This window comes from Coregonus clupeaformis, unplaced genomic scaffold, assembly GCF_020615455.1.
Source record: "Coregonus clupeaformis isolate EN_2021a unplaced genomic scaffold, ASM2061545v1 scaf3078, whole genome shotgun sequence".
Lineage (NCBI taxonomy): Eukaryota > Metazoa > Chordata > Actinopteri > Salmoniformes > Salmonidae > Coregonus > Coregonus clupeaformis.
Genome location: NW_025536532.1, coordinates 8,713 through 29,923, shown reverse-complemented (window position 1 = coordinate 29,923; position 21,211 = coordinate 8,713). Strand labels below are relative to the sequence as shown.

The 21,211-nt window shown below is 43.8% G+C and overlaps 1 pseudogene; it reads right to left on the bottom strand.

The window, feature by feature from the left end:
• Positions 1-4,676: 4,676 nt before the first annotated feature.
• LOC121546979 lies at positions 4,677-18,515 on the bottom strand (annotated as a pseudogene).
• Positions 18,516-21,211: the final 2,696 nt, after the last annotated feature.

Sequence of the window (21,211 nt, the reverse complement as noted above, 5' to 3'; positions counted from 1 at the left end):
TGAATGACAGGAAATGGCACTGGGGGTCTGGACTGAGCAGAGACATTCCACACTGTCAGCTGACATACTGCATCAGTATAACATACTACTTCATTATGTCTCAGAGAGAGGGCATTCTTCAAGGGGTCTTCAACCTTTTTCTTGTCTAGGGACCCCGCTTGAGACAAACCGCCACCCAAGGACCCCCATCATACACTGAGTGTACATAAAATTAGGAACACCTGCTCTTTCCATGACAGACTGACCAGGTGAATTCAGGTGAACTCTATAATCCATTATTGATGTCACCTGGTAAATCCACTTCAAATATTTTTAAGCCTTGACACATGGATTGTGTATGTGTACCATTCAGAGGGTGAATGGGCAAGACAAAATATTTTTGTGCCTTTGAACGGGGTATGGTAGTAGGTGCCAGGCACACCGGTTTGAGTGTGTCAAGAACTGCAACACTGCTGGGTTCTTCACGCTCAACAGTTTCCCGCGTGTATCAAGAATGGTCCGCCACCCAAAGGACATCCAGACAACTTGACACAACTGTGGGTAGTCAACATGGACCAGCATCCTTGTGGGCAGCTTTCAACACCTTGTAGTCCATGCGTCAGCGAATTGAGGCTGTTCTGGGGGCAAAGAGGTGCAACTCAATATTTGGAAGGTGTTCCTAATGTTTTGTACACTCAGTGTATGTTAACAAAACATTACTTTTTTCACATGCCTTGTATTATCATCAGGTGAACGGCAAGAACAAGTAATAAATATTTTTAAATGAATAGATATGGTCAATATTTTATTTTATTTTTACATTATAAACTCTAACATAGCCTATTCGATAGAGAGGTAACTCCAAACACATTTTCGCTAATAGCAGCTGTTTATCTGGTTAAACAAATGTTAGCCATGTGTTAGCGAAAAATATATATATATATATATATATATTACGTCAAGAAAGCTTAACAGCAGCCAGCGGCACTGCAGGATGCTTTTTCAAAGCCTATGGTCAAGGCTTCCTCTGCTCTAGCGTTGCTGGCGCATGTCAAATCTTACAACACCTGGATAGATATTTTATCAGCTAACCACATGTTATAGCAAAAAATGTGTGTAATTTGCTCAATATTAGGAGTTGAGAAATAAAGTTGACATCATTAGAAAGAAGATATTCTCCTATTTTCTACTGTAGGTATGTCATTCAAAATGTGTCTATTACGTTGTTGCTAGCGATATTCATAAAAACATTTAAATAAAAATATACATTTTCCTTCTTTTTTTTTTATATATATTTTTTTCGTGGTCCCCCTGCAGTACATCCGCAGACCCCGGTTGAAAACCCCTGAGGTTAAAAATATGAGTTTAGACTATGAATGTCCGACCTATTAAGTTGAGGTATAGCTAATCTTATTAGGAATGCACATTTTGGTCAATGTTGTTGCCAACTAACCAACCTGCATTACCGTTAACAAACGGTTAAATTCTTTCCAAACAGTAAAATGACGTGACCAACAGAAAATACTATACTGTGCATGGAAGGAGCAGACATTTTTCATTAAGAGCTTAAAAAACATGTGACAATAGCAAGCCTCTCATATTATTGAACATGCAACTACTGTAATGAATTTGTGGGAAAAACACTGTTCCAGAAGACACACCTGATGCGAGCCGTTTCATGTGGCAGAGATGAACATCTCCGTTAGAAATAGGGGAAAATGTAAATATGAAACAACTAGGATGGGTTGTTAATATGACTAGGATTGTGCCTTTGGCTTCTGGACAACGAAGAAAGTTGATATGAAAACCAGTAGAACGAGGAAATGCTGTGAAAGCGTTTTAGGTTGCTAGCTTAGCTGTTGTTGCTAGCTGCTTCGTGCTGCTCCTGTTTTATGACTGATGAGAATTTGTAAAATTCGGACAGAAATTTAATTCCACTAAATGTGGTGACAATAGAACAGGAAGTGCATCATCCTGTGGGTGGGGATATGCAGAGAATCGAACACAATGCCTCCAGTGACTATCCTTTGAAAATACTGTCCTTGTGGATATCCACTGAAACCAGTCATCACACCTATTAAACTCAGTGTCATATCCGGCTAGCTAGGATATGCTATTTCCCCTTATGTTTGTGTTTTCAGATGTATTTGAATAGGAGTACGTGCTCAAAGCAGTACTTCTGGGGGAATTTAGGATTGGAGTGCCCAGAGTCACGTATTCCTTTATAGATGACATCCAGGCTACACTTAGGTCACACACACACACACACCCTCTCTGACCTATTTCTCTGTTTGGCTAAATGAATGGGATGGAAATGGCACTCCTTTAGAAACAAACAGGGACAAGGGATTTGTGTGTCACCATGTGTTTAGAGAAGCACATCCCCTTACCATAGCATACAGTACACACACACACACACACACACACACACACACACACACACTAGGGCTGGGAATTGCCAGGGACCACACAATACAATATTATCACGATACTAGGGCTGTCCACGACTAAAATAAATCTTGGTCGACCGAGAGTCGTCCTGTTCTTTCGACCAACCGATTTGTCAAAATGTTTAAACTTAGTTTTCCATTTATAGACAGACACCTACAGTATGTGTTTGAATAAAAACAACTACATATGCACTGAGCTTGTCTGACGCTTGAAGCACACTGTTTGATTAAATAATGAAGACACACAAATGACTCAAAAAAGAGAGTCAGCTGGTCACACTGTGTTAAAACACATGACAGCAAGTGCACACGTCTCGCTGTCCTCCCTACTGCAGCGAAAAGGCACCACAGCAATTGTTTATTGTGCTGTCTGTACTGAAGCTGCAACATCATTTCAGCCATTTAGTTTCTTACTTGCTTCTGACTGAAAGGTTCTGCTCCCAAAATCTCTAATTTGTTTACGAAAAACATTCCCTAAAAACCCTTGCACTTTTTACGTGAAACACGTAAACATCGCATGCATGTGACCAATAGGGCCTGACCTATAGCCTATCATAATCACATCAATAAATTGGATACGGAGGACGTGAAAAATAATCTGTGGAAGACATTTGACTTAGTTGTGCAAACTACTGAAGATCAAGAAAAAGGAGGATATAGGAGCAAGCACTGCGTGAGTATTGTGCCAAACAGTTGCTGACGCCTTGCTCCCGGACAAGCTAAACACCTTCTACTTCTTCAGAGTAGCCACCCTTTGCCTTGATGACAGCTTTGCACACTTTTTGGCATTCTCTCTCAACCAGCTTCACCTGGAATGCTTTTCCAACAGTCTTGAATGAGTTCCCACATATGCTGAGCACTTGTTGGCTGCTTTTCCTTCACTCTGCGGTCCGACTCATCCCAAACCATCTCAATTGGGTTGAGGTCGGGTGATAGTGGAGGCCAGGTCACCTGATGCAGCACTCCATCACTCTCGTTCTTGGTCAAATAGCCCTTAGACAGCCTGGAGGTGTGTTGGGTCATTGTCCTGTTGAAAAACAAATTATAGTCCCACTAGCGCAAACCAGATGGGATAGCTGCAGAATGCTGTGGTAGCCATGCTGGTTAAGTGTGCCTTGAATTCTAAATAAATTACTGACAATGTCACCAGCAAAGTACCCCCACCCCATCACACCTCCTCCTCCATGCTTCACGGTGGGAACCACACATGCAGAGATAATCCGTTCACTACTCTGCGTCTCACAAAGACAAAGCGGTTGGAACCAAAAATCTCATCAGAGTCATCAGACCAAAGGACAGATTTCCACCGGTCTAATGTCCATTGCTCGTGTTTCTTGGCCCAAGCAAGTCTCTTCTTATTGGTGTCCTTTAGTAATGGTTTATTTGCAGCAATTCGACCATGAAGGCCTTATTCACGCAGTCTCCTCTGAACAGTTGATGTTGAGATGTGTCTGTTACTTGAACTCTGTGAAGCATTTATACACAAATTAGGAACACCTGCTCTTTCCATGACATACTGACCAGGTGAATCCAGGTGAAAGCTATGATCCCTTATTGATGTCACTTGTTAAATCCACTTCAAAATCAGTGTAGATGAAGGGGAGGAGACAGTTGAGACAATTGAGACATGGATTGTGTATGTGTGCTAATCAGAGAGTGAATGAGCAAGACAAAATATTTAAGTACCTTTGAGCGGGGTATGGTAGTAGGTGCCAGGCGCACCGGTTTGTGTGTGTCAAGAACTGCAACGCTGCTGGGTTTTTCACGCTCAACAGTTTCCCGTGTGTATCAAGAATGGTCCACCACTCAAAGGATATCCAGCCAACTTGACACATGTGTGGGAACCATTGAGTCAACATGGGCCAGCATCCCCTGTGGGAACGCTTTCGACACCTTGTAGAGTCCATGCCCTGAGGAATTGAGGCTGTTCTGGGGGCAAAAGGGGGTGCAACTCTATATTAGGAAGGTGTTCCTAATGTTTTGTACACTCAGTGTATATTATGAACGGACAGACTCACTCAGATACAAATCAAATGGACACACAAATGCTGAGCTACGGCAGTCAGTGTGATGCATATAGCTGTAGAAAGAAGTCAGCTGTTCAGTAGCCTTAAGTTAGTATACAGAGCAGAGACCAGAGTTCTGAGGTCAGTAGTCCACTGGTAAAACTATCTAGGCCTAAGTTCTTATCTGTTGATGAACAGAGCACAGGTCTGACGTCAGTCGTCCAGTGGTAAAACTAAGCTCTTACCTCTTGATGAGCTTGATGGACTTGAAGGCCTCGTCCATGTTGCCGATGGTCAGGTAGAAGCTGAAGTTGAGCATGGCATCGTGGGTGGCCTTTTCACAGTTCTCTAGGCCCTGAATGTCCAGGAGGGCTCGTCTGGACACCATGTGGGGGGACTGGGCAGCTGGGGCCGGGGCTGGTGATGGGGCTGTTGCCTGGGCCAGGGATGGAGATGGGGTGGGGTGGGGACTGGAGCTAGTGCTGGGGCCTCCTCTGCCTCTGGATCCCTCTCACCAGGCTGGGTGTGGATGAGATGTCCAAGTATTAGCTATTTCAATACAATGTGACTTCAGAGATAATATTTTACGCTTCCATGTGCTCTAGTTATCTCATCCCTGATTATGAAGATTCCCCACACAAACAATACTAATGTATAACTTAACCATGTGGTTTGCATTTTACTGATGAACCCTTTAGAGAAAAATAGAGATAGATTCATTGTCCAAATTCAACAGAATTGGTTGGGGTGGGTTAAGATACTGATATTCTCTCGGTAGACTCTTTTTTCCGGAGATAGTGGATCTTTAAGCATTTTCTATTATAGCGTGATAACATTCAATACTGGCAGCCGACTCGATTACACACAGGTAGGATGAAAGCATTTGGCTGCTTGATTAGGAAGGGACACACACACGCACGCTACTGTAGCGACACTCAGTCCTTTATCATAGAAAGATTAGGCTCAATGAAAGGAAACTTCCTCGGATATGAGACCTCAGGCTATTAGGGAAACACAGACAAGAAAGGCATAGCAACAAAAGCAGTGGAAATAGACATCAACTGTAAGAACACATTGACCCTATCCAACCAGTGGAGTAGGGTGTGTAAGCCACAGATATCCTATTCAATTCTATATTACAAGCTACAAAACATGGACCTTACACATCTGACCTATCTAAATACAGTGGTGTATTCCTGTTAGATTAATTTGTATTTTAAGAATAATGACTAAAGGATTTCACCCCAAATACAGTATAAATGTGTGAACTGTGTTAGAATTATAATGTATTGTCAACCTACTAACAGAGGGGGGCGGGACTAAACATTCCAGGGTGAAGGGGACTGAGAAAACGGGTTACAGGGGGCCTCCTAGAGGTGGGCGGAGCAGGGTGCGTTTGTGTGTCGAGGTATAAAACAGGAGTGTATGGGTTTTGGCGCCAGAGCTCTCCATGAATAAAGATACAGATAATCCTTGTTGGTTGTGGACCTTGAATCATTTATGATTAAAACCAGAGCCTTACAACCTCTGGTAATGATTCAAGCTTAGGTTGAATTAGAGATAGAAATTCTCTTAACAATTCCTACTATGTAAAAACACATTTCACTTTGGATGGTCTAGATTAGAATCTAGATTACATTGTTTTGTTAATCATTATAACCCAATGGAGGCTTTACAATGCTACTAGAGGGTAGGAGGACTATGGAAGAGCAGAGGAGATTCACAGCACTGCCTAACTGGAGGGGCAGTAGATACTCACTTCCGGTAAAAAGATACCACCCCTCCGAAACAACAGCTTGTGTGAATGGAAGCCAAGCACACACAGACAGACATCCACATGAAATATTACAAATTCACATACACTCAAGAAAGAGAGGGCGGAAGAGATCAAGCAAAGATGAGGTAGAATGAAAAGAAAAGACTGACAGACTTTTGTGAAGATAACCTCTGAGGGATAGGATGTGGAAGAGAGAGAGAGCAACAGGTAATTTAGGCCTACTGAAAATCCTGATAACTGTCTAAATAATTAAAACAGTTCGTCATAGAGTGTCCTAAACACACAACACGTAAACATCAGATGCCAATATATATATATATATATATATATATATATATTTTTAAACATTTTAATCATTTAGCAGACGCTCTTATCCAGAGTGTTGAAAGCACCATCCTCTATCAACTGAGCCACAGTCATGGTAAAGGCCCATCAACACCAAGGACAATAACGATAAACTTAACATAACTATAAAATGTTGGCGAGCATCCACACTAGAGGATTTTTTATAGTTTATCATTCTAAAGTACACCTGTCAATCAAGTGATCAACGCATCCTACCGCTCGCTGTAGGCCTATTAACAAGGTGGTATCACAGACCATTCAGTGCCTTCAGGGTGTGTTCATTGGCATAGTGACAACTGCAAATAATAATAAAATGCACATGTAATGAAAAATCATACAGAAACTTGGTTTTAAAGTTAGCAATTCAACAAACGTCATCGCTTGCGTCATCGCTCAAGTGGTTTGCAGGTGATTTCCATTTTTCTTAAGGTTTTTCTTTTTTCACTGTGCTCAACACTCTCTCTGTCCAATGCAACCATTTGCAATGCATCAGCACAACACTGTTATCATCACCGGTCAAAGTGATCACACCAACGCACTGCACTCTCTCTCCTTAAACTTTCCCCGACAGGTCGTTTGGCCTATGCTGTATTTTACATTCAGCATGAAACAAAACCAAGCCTGCTTTTCTCCTCGAGTAGGCTATTAGGCCAAGTATAATAATAAATGTCTAACAAGCTATTGTAGCCTATAGCTTTTCCTAGAACTCAACTAGAAGAGGAATAGCGGAGGCTTGTGTAGCCTATAGCCATTTACGCACGGGAACAGCTGAAAGAGAGAGGCTAGAGATGTGTAGCCAAAGTAAGAAGCTAATAATTAGCTAAATATTAGGCCATTCATTAGCTAAATATTAGGGCTATACATATTTACCTGACAAACTGCAAGAATAAAAGTTATCAGATTATGAAATGCCACATGCACTGCAGTCCCCAGGCACGCAAAGCTCCACTATTGATTAGGCCTACATTTCGACCTAGGCTACAACAACACAATGCAATGAGGAATTCTATTATTGTTTTCAAGTGAGTACACAATTATTGTGTACGCTGTAAACTGCAGTGAATAACTGCTCAAACGCCCTGCGCTTTGAATGCATGTTTCATTCCAAAATAACTGCCTCGGCCTGATTATGCAACTATTTGGATCAGTTATGGGTCTATTCTCAACAGTTTAAAAGAACCAGAAAGGTACATTAGCAGGCCACTCATATGGTGTTTTTTGTCTGGATACTGTACCATAGGAAGATATGGGCATCTTCTGATACTGAGATGCACTGTCTGTTGTGGATCTTTAGTCTCCCAAGTCATCCTATAATAAAGGTGGCCACCAATATGCTTACATGCCCAGTTATTCAGGAAAGCTCACTGTGCGCTTTGCCCCATCTCCTCTCCCCTCCGGGCGGCTATTCCTCACACCCCTAGAACGCTTCAATAGAACAGGTTTTTGATTGGTTGTTGACGTTGTATCGTTGGGGGACTGGGGGAAAAAAATAGCTCTGAAAGTGATCCCAACAATAGCTATCGGTATCGTTCTCCACTGTTTTTGTAGTTATCGTTGTAGTGTCGACACTGCTGTTCACTTGAATTAGAACAACTTCTATTTTCTTATCGCTATACTTATTGCTATAGTTTACATTTACGTCATTTAGCAGATGCTGTTATCCAGAGCGACTTACAAATTGGTGCATTCACCTTATAGCCAGTGGGATAACCACTTTATTTGTTATTTTTTAATATTTTTTTGGGGGGGGTGGGTTGGGGTAAGGGGGGGTAGAAGGATTACTTTATCCTATCCCAGGTATTCCTTAAAGAGGTGGGGTTTCAAATGTCTCCGGAAGATGATGAGTGACTCCGTTGTCCTGGCGTCGTGAGGGAGCTTGTTCCACCATTGGGGTGCCAGAGCAGCGAACAGTTTTGACTGGGCTGAGCGGGAACTATGCTTCCGCAGAGGTAGGGGAGCCAGCAGGCCAGAGGTGGATGAACGCAATGCCCTCGTTTGGGTGTAGGGACTGATCAGAGCCTGAAGGTACGGAGGTGCCGTTCCCCTCACAGCTCCGTAGGCAAGCACCATGGTCTTGTAGCAGATGCGAGCTTCCAGTGGAGTGTGCGGAGGAGCGGGGTGACGTGAGAGAACTTGGGAAGGTTGAACACCAGACGGGCTGCGGCATTCTGGATGAGTTGTAGGGGTTTAATGGCACAGGCAGGGAGCCCAGCCAACAGCGAGTTGCAGTAATCCAGACGGGAGATGACAAGTGCCTGGATTAGGACCTGTGCCGCTTCCTGTGTAAGGCAGGGTCGTACTCTCCGAATGTTGTAGAGCATGAACCTACAGGATCGGGTCACCGCCTTGATGTTAGCGGGGAACGACAGGGTGTTGTCCAGGGTCACACCAAGGCTCTTTGCACTCTGGGAGGAGGACACAATGGAGTTGTCAACCGTGATGGCGAGATCATGGAACGGGCAGTCCTTCCCCGGGAGGAAGAGCAGCTCCGTCTTGCCAAGGTTCAGCTTGAGGTGGTGATCCGTCATCCATACTGATATGTCTGCCAGACATGCGATTCGCCACCTGGTTATCAGAAGGGGGAAAGGAGAAGATTAGTTGTGTGTCGTCTGCGTAGCAATGATAGGAGAGGCCATGTGAGGATATGACAGAGCCAAGTGACTTGGTGTATAGCGAGAATAGGAGAGGGCCTAGAACTGAGCCCTGGGGGACACCAGTGGTGAGAGCACGTGGTGCGGAGACAGATTCTCGCCACGCCACTTGGTAGGAGCGACCGGTCAGGTAGGGACGCAATCCAAGAGTGAGCCGCGCCGGAGATGCCCAGCTCGGAGAGGGTGGAGAGGAGGATCTGATGGTTCACAGTATCAAAGGCAGCAGACAGGTCTAGAAGGACAAGAGCAGAGGAGAGAGAGTTAGCTTTAGCAGTGCGGAGAGCCTCCGTGACACAGAGAAGAGCAGTCTCAGTTGAATGACCAGTCTTGAAACCTGACTGGTTTGGATCAGGAAGGTCATTCTGAGAGAGATAGCAAGAGAGGGATCGAGGGTTGGTTTTTTGAGAAGGGGGTGCAACTCTCGCTCTCTTGAAGACGGAAGGGACATAGCCAGCGGTCAAGGATGAGTTGATCAGCGAGGTGAGGTAAGGGAGAAGGTCACCGGAAATGGTCTGGAGAAGAGAGGAGGGGATAGGGTCAAGCGGGCAGGTTGTTGTGCGGCCCGGCCGTCACAAGTCGCAAGATTTTATCTGGAGAGAGAGGGAGAAAGAAGTCAAAGCATAGGGTAGGGCAGTGTGAGCAGGACCAGCAGTGTCATTTGACTTAACAAACGAGGATCGGATGTCGGCAACCTTCTTTTCAAAATGGTTGACAAAGTCATCCACAGAGAGGGAGGAGGGGGAGGGGGAGGAGGATTCAGCAGGGAGGAGAAGGTGGCAAAGCTTCCCTAGGGGTTAGAGGCAGATGCTTGGAATTTAGAGTGGTAGAAAGTGGCCTTAGCAGCAGAAACAGATGAAGAAAATGTAGAGAGGGAGGGAGTGAAAAGATGCCAGGTCCGCAGGGAGTCTAGTTTTCCTCCATTTCCGCTCGGCTGCCCGGAGCCCTGTTCTGTGAGCTCGCAATGAGTCATCAAGCCACGGAGCTGGAGGGGAGGACCGAGCCAGCCGGGAGGATAGGGGACATAGAGAGTCAAAGGATGCAGAAAGGGAGGAGAGGAGGGTTGAGGAGGCAGAATCAGGGAGATTGGAGGGAGAAGGATTGAGCAGAGGGAAGAGATGATAGGATGGAAGAGGAGAGAGTAAGCGGGACAGAGAGAGCGAAGGTTGCAACGACGCATTACCATCTGAGTAGGGGCAGAGTGAGTAGTGTTGGAGGAGAGCGAGAGAGAAAAGGATACAAAGTAGTGGTCGGAGACATGGAGGGGAGTTGCAGTGAGATTAGTAGAAGAACAGCATCTAGTAAAGATGAGGTCAAGCGTATTGCCTGCCTTGTGAGTAGGGGGGGACGGTGAGAGGGTGAGGTCAAAAGAGGAGAGGAGTGGAAAGAAGGAGGCAGAGAGAAATGAGTCAAATGTAGACGTAGGGAGGTTGAAGTCCCCCAGAACTGTGAGGGGTGAGCCATCCTCAGGAAAGGAACTTATCAAGGCGTCAAGCTCATTGATGAACTCTCCAAGGGAACCTGGAGGGCGATAAATGACAAGGATATTAAGCTTAAATGGGCTAGTGACTGTGACAGCATGGAATTAAAATGAGGAGATAGACAGATGGGTCAGGGGAAAAATAGAGAATGTCCACTTGGGAGAGATGAGGATTCCTGTGCCACCACCCCGCTGACCAGATGCTCTCGGGGTATGCGAGAACACATGTTCAGACGAGGAGAGAGCGTCTTTGGTGTGTACGCAACCCTTAAGAGATGACCACTCAACACACCTCACATACTCCTTAGTTAACACACCTGCTTGTGTGAGATGGACACGGTTCAAGTGTCATATATTGAGCAGAAACAAATTCCTCGATAGCCTCCCTGGCTGGTTACCTTGGTGACGGGACAAATTTATGGGCTGGTTACCTAGTGTAACGAGACATTTTGGGGTTGGTTACCCTGGTTACGCAGACGCCCTTGATGTGCATGTCTGAGCGCAGGGTGAGATGGGAGTTGGTGCTGAACAATGTGAGGCTGAGCTGAGAGGGGGTCAGCTACACAGCTGCCACCTGCTGGCCGACATGACGTGCTCACAGAGGATCAGCACCGTGGTCACACTGTTGGCCGCCAGCAGGTTCAGGTTGGAGCCCCACTGGAAATGCATACAAGACAATTGCAATCAGACAACACATTATTGTAAAACTTAAATAACATAGTCACTGACTAATATAACTGCACTCTGTCTATGAACCTGGTGATAGTATTGTGGCCACAATCAGTGAAATCAAATATTTTAGGCCAGGTGTGACAAACAAAAAAACACATTGTAAACTCATTGGGATAGGATCTGTCAAAACAAGGTGATGGAGAGGTGATGGATGAGGATATAATACATTGTCTATGTTGTTGGCCAAGTGTCAATAAAAGCATAATGTAGCACTGCAGTAAAGTGGTGTACCTGGATCTGAGTGACGATGCCCTCGATCTCCGTGGGTGTCTGTAGTTTCCACTGGGCCTTGGTGTCTATCCTGGTGTCTGGCTGGCTCACCATCCTCCACAGAGCTACACGCCCCCTGTTGGTGCCTGCAGCTAGGATCTCTGAGAAGACGCAGCGGAGTGAGGCAAGGGAGAACGACTATAGGGGCTGTGACGGTAATTGGATAACCGTGACATTGATGGTTTTGGATGAAGACCTTCATGAAAATAAAATAACCTTCAAAACGCATATATATATATATATATATATATATATATATTTTTAAAATAAAATGTTTTATCAACTTAATTTTAATGTAGTGAAACTTTACCCATAGCGGGAGTGTTAACTATTGATTATATGGTATTGTTTTGCTAACTTAGTCCTTCTATTAAACTGTATACATCTCCTCCTCTGTCCAACTATCTTTTGATGCACCGTAATCAGCAAATCTGCTATATGTTCGGATAGGAGAGAATCTTTGAAGGTAAATTCAGTTCATTGAGGAGGGGAGGGGGTGGGGTGAAAAGTGGGGACCGGTGGTACCTATAGATCCTATAGCCCTTCACCGCTGGCCTTTTTCATTGTTACAGTAGATCGGAGGAATGAGGTGAAAAAGGTGGCTTTTTCGGGCACATTTCGGTTTCAAACCCAACGACAATGGAGAACCAGACGACTTGGACCAGCCTATTTGCAGAATATGCACAAAAACCATAGGCTACCTACTAAGAATTCCAGCACCACAAACGAGACACCGATAAATGGCGAGCACTGACAGACAGCGTAACTCGTTATTTAGTAATAGGAATGGTGCCCTTCAGAACAGTGGAGAAACCCGCCTTCAAATAAATGCTCAGTAAATTTGAGACTATACGAGTTACCGGGGTGAAAGTATTTCTCTCAAACAGCGGTCCCTACCTTGTTCAACAAACGGCTGAATTTTTATGAAATATCTACATAGGCGTACAGAGGCCCATTATCAGCAACTATCAGTCCTCTGTTCCAATGGCACGTTGTGTTTGCTAATCCAAGTTTATCATTTTAAAAGGCTAATTGATCATTAGAAAACCCTTTTGCAATTATGTTAGCACAGCTTTCTATTCTGGTTAGAGCCAGTTTGCGCTGTTCTGTGAAGGGAGTAGTACACAGCGCTGTACGAGATCTTCGGTTTCTTGGCAATTTCTCAGAACAAGAATAGACTGACGAGTTTCAGAAGAAAGTTATTTGTTTCTCGCCATTTTGATCCTGTAATCGAACCCACAATTGCTGATGCTCCAGATACTCAACTAGTCTCAAGAAGGCCAGTTTTATGGCTTCTTTAATCAGCACAACAGTTTTCAGCTGTGCTAACAAAATTGCAAAAGGGTTTTCTAATGATCAATTATCCTTTTAAAATGATAAACTTGGATTAGCAAACACAACGTGCCATTGGAACAGAGGACTGATGGTTGCTGATAATGTAGATATTCCATTAAAAATCAGCCGTTTCCAGCTACAATAGCCATTTACAACATTAACAATGTCTACACTGTATTTCTGATCAATTTGATGTTATTTTAATGGACAAAAAAATTGCTTTTCTTTCGAAAACAAGGACATTTCTAAGTGACCCCAAACTTTTGAACGGTAGTGTATAATCATGTTTTCAGATAACCTAGCAAATAAACAAACCAAATAGGCTAATTTCCTTGAATCATTCAATGTTGCATTACCATAGGCCCATTGTATTTTCACAACAAAATTAGCCTGTTTTGTTTGTTTTATTTTGCCAATCATACTCTAGTTAAACCACTGATTATAATTAAATAATAATGGTGATAATATAGAAAATATTCTGGGAATCCTACATGTTACTTGCGTATACTACACCAGAAAACATGATTTGGAGGATTGGAGGATCATTAGCTTCTTTTTAAATCGCATAGCCTGTCGGAAGGCAGCAGGTGCGACAAATGGACTACCAAATAGATGATTGTTGAATGTCACAGAAAGAGAGGCCCAGCCATGCATAATCGCAATATTTAAAATAAAATCAAATTTTATTTGTCACATGCACCGAATACATCAGGTGTAGACCTTACCGTGAAATGCTTACTTATAAACTACAATCGTGGGAAAACGTAGTTTGGAAAGCAATTGGCTATTGCTTCAAAGAGAAGGCAATGCAAATACTAAATTGTCTTTTAGTTATCAAAGTTCTCAACATAATTGAGCTAACAGTATTATTGGCACCAGCAGAGCATCGGTCATATCTCCGGTGAGTGTGCATATTCACTGTCTTTATCATTGGGTCAGTGCCACTTGAAAGTCATATTAAAAAAGATTCTGCTAATCTCTCCAGTCAAATAAAGTGTCGTAGAATTGTATGAAATGTTTTTATAAAAGGCCACATTTTTCCCGTGCAAAGAAATGAAAAGAAACATAGGCCTATCTGTTATAGCCTAGGTCTACTTCACCACGCGCTGCATTGAACAGTCTTTTTTTGCAAACAGTGATTAGAGTTAAATTATTAGCCTAAATTATGACTATCCAATTTACTAATAACATTAGGAATAGTCAGCTATCTTACATAAGTCTTAAAATGTGATGATGCATGGAATGCTTTATATTTTTTTAATGGTGAAAATTAGCTTCCCCAAACTTGAGACTCACAGGAGTTGCTGGCAAGATAACACAAACAGATCTGGGACTAGGCTAGTGACTGTATATACTGTGTAATAGTAATCCATTTAACATACAGTGGGGAAAAAAAGTATTTAGTCAGCCACCAATTGTGCAAGTTCTACCACTTAAAAAGATGAGAGAGGCCTGTAATTTTCATCATAGGTACACGTCAACTATGACAGACAAAATGAGAAAAAAAAATCCAGAAAATCACATTGTAGGATTTTTTATGAATTTATTTGCAAATTATGGTGGAAAATAAGTATTTGGTCAATAACAAAAGTTTCTCAATACTTTGTTATATACCCTTTGTTGGCAATGACACAGGTCAAACGTTTTCTGTAAGTGTTCACAAGGTTTTCACACACTGTTGCTGGTATTTTGGCCCATTCCTCCATGCAGATCTCCTCTAGAGCAGTGATGTTTTGGGGCTGTCGCTGGGCAACACGGACTTTCAACTCCCTCCAAAGATTTTCTATGGGGTTGAGATGTGGAGACTGGCTAGGCCACTCCAGGACCTTGAAATGCTTAGTACGAAGCCACTCCTTCGTTGCCCGGGCGATGTGTTTGGGATCATTGTCATGCTGAAAGACCCAGCCACGTTTCATCTTCAATGCCCTTGCTGATGGAAGGAGGTTTTCACTCAAAATCTCATGATACATGGCCCCATTCATTCTTTCCTTTACACGGATCAGTCGTCCTGGTCCCTTTGCAGAAAAACAGCCCCAAAGCATGATGTTTCCACCCCCATGCTTCACAGTAGGTATGGTGTTCTTTGGATGCAACTCAGCATTCTTTGTCCTCCAAACACGACGAGTTGAGTTTTTACCAAAAGTTATATTTTGGTTTCATCTGACCATATGACATTCTCCCAATCCTCTTCTGGATCATCCAAATGCACTCTAGCAAACTTCAGACGGGCCTGGACATGTACTGGCTTAAGCAGGGGGACACATCTTGCACTGCATGATTTGAGTCCCTGGCGGCGTAGTGTGTTACTGATGGTAGGCTTTGTTACTTTGGTCCCAGCTCTCTGCAGGTCATTCACTAGGTCCCCCCGTGTGGTTCTGGGATTTTTGCTCACCGTTCTTGTGATCATTTTGACCCCACGGGGTGAGATCTTGCGTGGAGCCCCAGATCGAGGGAGATTATCAGTTGTCTTGTATGTCTTCCATTTCCTAATAATTGCTCCCACAGTTGATTTCTTCAAACCAAGCTGCTTACCTATTGCAGATTCAGTCTTCCCAGCCTGGTGCAGGTCTACAATTTTGTTTCTGGTGTCCTTTGACAGCTCTTTGGTCTTGGCCATAGTGGAGTTTGGAGTGTGACTGTTTGAGGTTGTGGACAGGTGTATTTTATACTGATAACAAGTTCAAACAGGTGCCATTAATACAGGTAACGAGTGGAGGACAGAGGATCCTCTTAAAGAAGAAGTTACAGGTCTGTGAGAGCCAGAAATCTTGCTTGTTTGTAGGTGACCAAATACTTATTTTCCACCATCATTTGCAAATAAATTCATTAAAAATCCTACAATGTGATTTTCTGGATTTTTTTTCCTCAATTTGTCTGTCATAGTTGACGTGTACCTATGATGAAAATTACAGGCCTCTCTCATCTTTTTAAGTGGGAGAACTTGCACAATTGGTGGCTGACTAAATACTTGTTTTCCCCACTGTAAGTCTACCATAGCACTCCATTAGCACACATTTTCCCAACACCAGTATTCTTCATTCCTACCTTTGGCTGTGCAGTAGGAGACACAGTTCAACACCTCTCCTTTCTCAAAGCCCAGGCTCTCATCCAGAGAGAGAACATAGTTGTCATCCCTCTCCAAGTCCCAGAGCCTACAACACAATGTATGTCAGCGCCACAATGTATGTCAGCGCCACAATGTATGTCAGCGCCACAATGTATGTCAGCGCCAGAGTGTGTGTGTGTGTGTGTCTGACCTGATGACCTGTTCCCCTATAGCTGTGACGAGAAGGCCTGTCTCTGTCGAAACGATATCTGCGCTTTGGTCACTCTTTTCACTCAGCTTCCCCTGTGACAACAGAACACATAAACACACAAAGTCACACACATATATCCACACACACTCTTGAATTGAACTGACTGCGACACTAATCGGTGTACGCGACCAATACAATTATATTAAAATTGACTGTGACACTGTACCTTCATGAGCTCCTGGGCTCCCCCCTCAGGTCCCAGAGTGTACTGCGACAGCAAAAGGGTTTCCGTGACAACGGCTAGGACACCTCTCCTCTTCAGATAGAAGAGCTTCTGGATGGAGCCATCCACACTGAGCACTGGGCTGCTCCTGCCACGCTCATCCACAGTGTACCTTACCCGGACACAGAGAGGCACAGAGTCAATACACACTCACCTAGGCTAGCACAGTGACAGTGCTGCTTCAATTTCACCGGGCAGTGCACCAAACCTAAACACACACTAACCGTTGAGGGCCTGTTTCAGAGGAATATCTCTACAGCCCCAGAGGTGAGAGGTCTCAGACACGCGTATATGTACACATTCAAACACACACATGCACATGCACACACACGTAAGGGAACAACGCAGGTAAAAACACTAATCGTTTGACAGCGTCTCCAACCGTCTGCCGTGCTGAGGTAGAACACCAGTCCCTCCTGAGGGCCCATCTTGAGCGGTGCTCCCTTCCCAGCCTTCCTCCAGTTGCACTCTCGTCCCTGCCCACTGCCGCCCATGCCAGCATCGCCACATGTCTGGAACCAACCACAACCACAGTCAGCATCATACACGGGGACAGGAGCTTAGTAGAATGGTTTCCATAGTATACATTGTCACTCTGACCCTAACCTGAATCCCAGATCTGTTTATGTGGTCTTGCCAAATAGCTAAGGTCTTTCAAATGTTATTCTGACCCAGTGAATAAGCAAAACCATTTTTCTAGCCAGTACCCAGTCTTGAGCAAGACCCAAGAGGAACAACTTTAACTGCAGTGCACCAGTGGGTTTGGTTCCCGACCAACAATTTGGGAAACATTGCCAGGCTTAACTTACACTTGGCGTTTATATGCTTAACAGCAGGTCGAGACAGTGCTATTGACTGACAACCAAAGCTAATTTTGCAACAGTGATAATACGGATACAATCAGTCATCCTTGCTTTAAATAACTTTGCATAATTTGTGTTTGTGCCAAGGAATAGTTGCATAAAACCACATGGCATGCACTCTAAAATCTTCATCCACATACAGTATATAAATTGAGGCATCTCTTTGTCATAAGCTTATGCAGAACAATAGCCTGCTCTGACTCAGAACCTTTTGGGGTACTTAAAGAGTTGTAGTTACTCACTCTCCCGGAGGTGCTGGTCTGAAGATACAGTAGGTTAAAGGCTTGGTATAGTCATGCTTCACTATGTGACCTCCGTGGAGTCTTCCTTAGGCGTCCACCTTCCATAAAGCCAGGACTCCCATCTACACAGATCAACGACAGCACATTCACACACACACACCAAAGACTGAAGAGGACTATGAGAATATCTCCACTTTGAAAATGTGTGTGTGTGACCGTGTGTCTGCAACGTCTGTGTTCACACGCACTCACCTGATCCTCGGTGACCAGACGGCTGCCGGAGCTGCTCCACAGGGTGATGCAGGCGCTGTGTGTGGTGGGCAGCTGTGTCTGCTCCCCAGAGGGGTGAGTGAGCAGCAGCACCTCGCCCGTCTCCCAGCCCAGAGCCTTGGTGGGGTGCCAGCGCAGCACTGTGGGCTGGAAGGGATGATCCCCGTGGCAGTTACCTACGTGCTCCCCCTACACAATGATAGGAGAACAGTTCTATCAATGCATTAGTAGCAGTTTCATACTCGTCTACATCAAAGCTATAAAACAGTGGATGACCCAACATCAATGAAGGACAAGGAGTTTTCTATCTTTCAGTGTGTATTGGGGTTAAAAAGTGCAGTGCGTCATTTGATCAATTGCAGAATACTGGCAGATTGAGGACAGAGTGGATGCAACTCTGACCAAATGCAGTGTGTGGTAAAGGGGCTCACCTGTTGGAGGAAGAGGTTGATGTTGCCCCCGGTAGTGGGGCTGTTGGAGGCCACTGCTAGTACAGGCTGAGTCTGATGCCATGCCACCTGAGAGGAGGCCCCGCTAGATTCAGGGGCCTCAATACAGTGATCAAAGTACACCAACATGTCCCCTGTGCCCTGATCTGTGGAGAGAAGAGGTCGGAAGGAGAGAAGGAACATTAGGAGGAGGAATGAAGAATGAGGAGGAGAGAGGTCCCAAGAAAACTTACATTGTAATATGTCACTTATGTGTTGCATCAAGTGAATTGATCAGATAACCAAGCAACAGATGAATTACTGCTGCTGCTAAGCAAGTTAGCTAGAAACTGCTTGAATGATGTCCCTGACATTTGTAGCTAGCTAGCTAAGCTAACTTAGCTAGCTAGCTAATACAAACAGACATGTCTGTACAAAAGGGTCCCCTGGTTATTTGTGACCGTTATGTGGATTACTGGACAAAACTAATAGCAAAAGACAAGCTAGCTACAGTTGAAGTCGGAAGTTTACATACACCTTAGCCAAATACATTTAAACTCAGTTTTTCACAATTCCTGACATTTAATCCTAGTACAAATTCCCTGTCTTAGATCAGTTAGGATCTGTTGATAATCACAAGTTTACTGGAGAACTGAGACCAAGTAGAGACTTTGGACAGGGTGGATATGGTATAATAAAGGCAGTTTATTCAGAGGTAAAGATATCTGGAATCGCGTGCACGGACTCGTTCGTCAAACTCTTAGGGAGCTATCTGAAGAGAGCCCCGAAAACATTGTGTGCAGACATTTTATGCAATAAATGAAGTAGGTTGAATCTAGTAGTTCTGATCTTCTGATTGGTCCTGATGAGTTGGGCGAGGTCCCCTCCAGGCTAGTGTCACTGTTGCATTGGCTCTGAGTCGGGTTCTCTGTCTTCAAATGTTCAGCCTAAGAGAGGGGATTTGTGTGTGTGTGTGTGTGTGTGTGTGTTTAACAGTGATGATGTGTGTGTGTGTGTGTGTGTGTGTGTGTGTGTGTGTGTGTGTGTGTGTGTGTTTAACAGTGATGATGTGTGTGTGTGTGTGTGTGTGTGTGTGTGTGTGTGTGTGTGTTATCAGTGATGATGTGTGTGTGTGTGTGTGTGTGTGTGTGTGTGTGTGTGTGTGTGTGTGTGTGTGTGTGTGTGTGTGTGTGTGTGTGTGTGTGTGTGTGTCCTCAGAGCAAGAACTCGTGAGTTGGAAGAACTGAGAGACCTATGGCGTGGGTGTTGTCCTTGGCCACCTGCTGACAAGGCTGACAAGATAGGACCCTTTTGTCCATTGTTATTGGATAGGAACAGCATTGATTGAAAACAAACGCCCAACACAAAATGGGTCATGCACAAGATTTTAGTCAGACCAAGCTATAACATTATATATTTACTACGATAAATCCCTCTTCACGTCTCCCCCAGAGACGTGACCAAGTAACAGTAAAGAAGGAAAACTTAAGACGTGACACAAGCTAACAGTGTAATTGGCAAAATAGGGAAAACTTTATCAGAAGATAAAGTTTTGATTCCCCCTCTTCACGTCTCACAAGAGACGTGACACAAGCTAATAGTGCAATTGGCAAAATAGGGAAAACTTTATCAGAAGATAAAGTTTTGATTCCCCCTCTTCACGTCTCACAAGAGACGTGACACAAGCTAATAGTGCAATTTGCAAAATAGGGAAAACTTTATCAGAAGATAAAGTTTTACATTCCCCCTCTTCACGTCTCACAAGAGACGTGACAAAAAGCTTAAATGCTATTCATCATCCAGATATCCTTGGTCAGCATCGTCAATAGCAAGCAAAGGAAACATCTGACCGTTATCTGCAGGATTTGGATCAATAGCGGTGGTTATAATCCTGGTTGTCAGCGTCCGTATGCATGGAATGCAACAGCATCCACAAAGCACTAGAATTGCAGCAAAAACAGAGATGGATACAAGTATAGAAGAAACAAGCGTTTTATATTTACCAAACGCATCCATCCAAGAGTCCCACATTGAAGTATCCACCCCTGAGTGGCTCTTCATCTTGCCATTAAGAGTTCGTAACCCTTCCAGAGCAATTGTCAAACTTCCATCTGCAGCAGTATTATTAGGAATAAAAGTACAACATTGTTCCCGAACATAGCACACACACCCCCTCTTTCAGCAAGTAACATATCAACAGCAATTCTATTCTGAAAAGCCATTAATGAAGTTGCAGCTAGTTGTCCATGAACAGCCTCAAAACCTTGTTGAGTCCAGTTTTCTAATTTCTGGACATTAATGTATGTAGTTAATTCTATCGACGTTTTTATTAATGGTACAACAGTCAGCACCCAAAAGACACCATTCCACTGTACTCCATGTACCCATGTTCAAGGACAGTTTCACAGACAACAAAGAGAGAGTGTTTTTATCAGCCTGTTATGTGAAACAATCCATATCAGTACAGTGCTCCTCATTAATGCATTCCTTCCAAGCTATTCATCACATACAGATCCAATTAAAAATAAAAGCCAACAATTTTATGGTGTCACTCTAAACAGAGTATAATCACCCTTAAGAATAACAGGATATGGAAATTAAATCACAACATTTAATGTTAATAAAAAATAATAATTTTAACCCTCTATTCCTCCCCTACACCTAACATGTACTGAGTTGGCTACCAGCCACCCAGGAATCCTTTACCTTCACATCAGGAAGAATAAACAATCACAGTGGTTAGTAAAAACATAAGGTAATAAATGAGCAAGAACTGAAAATAAATGCGTGTATGTATTTTACTAGGCAAAACATGGATCATCCAGCTTGGTCTCAGAGTCAGTAGC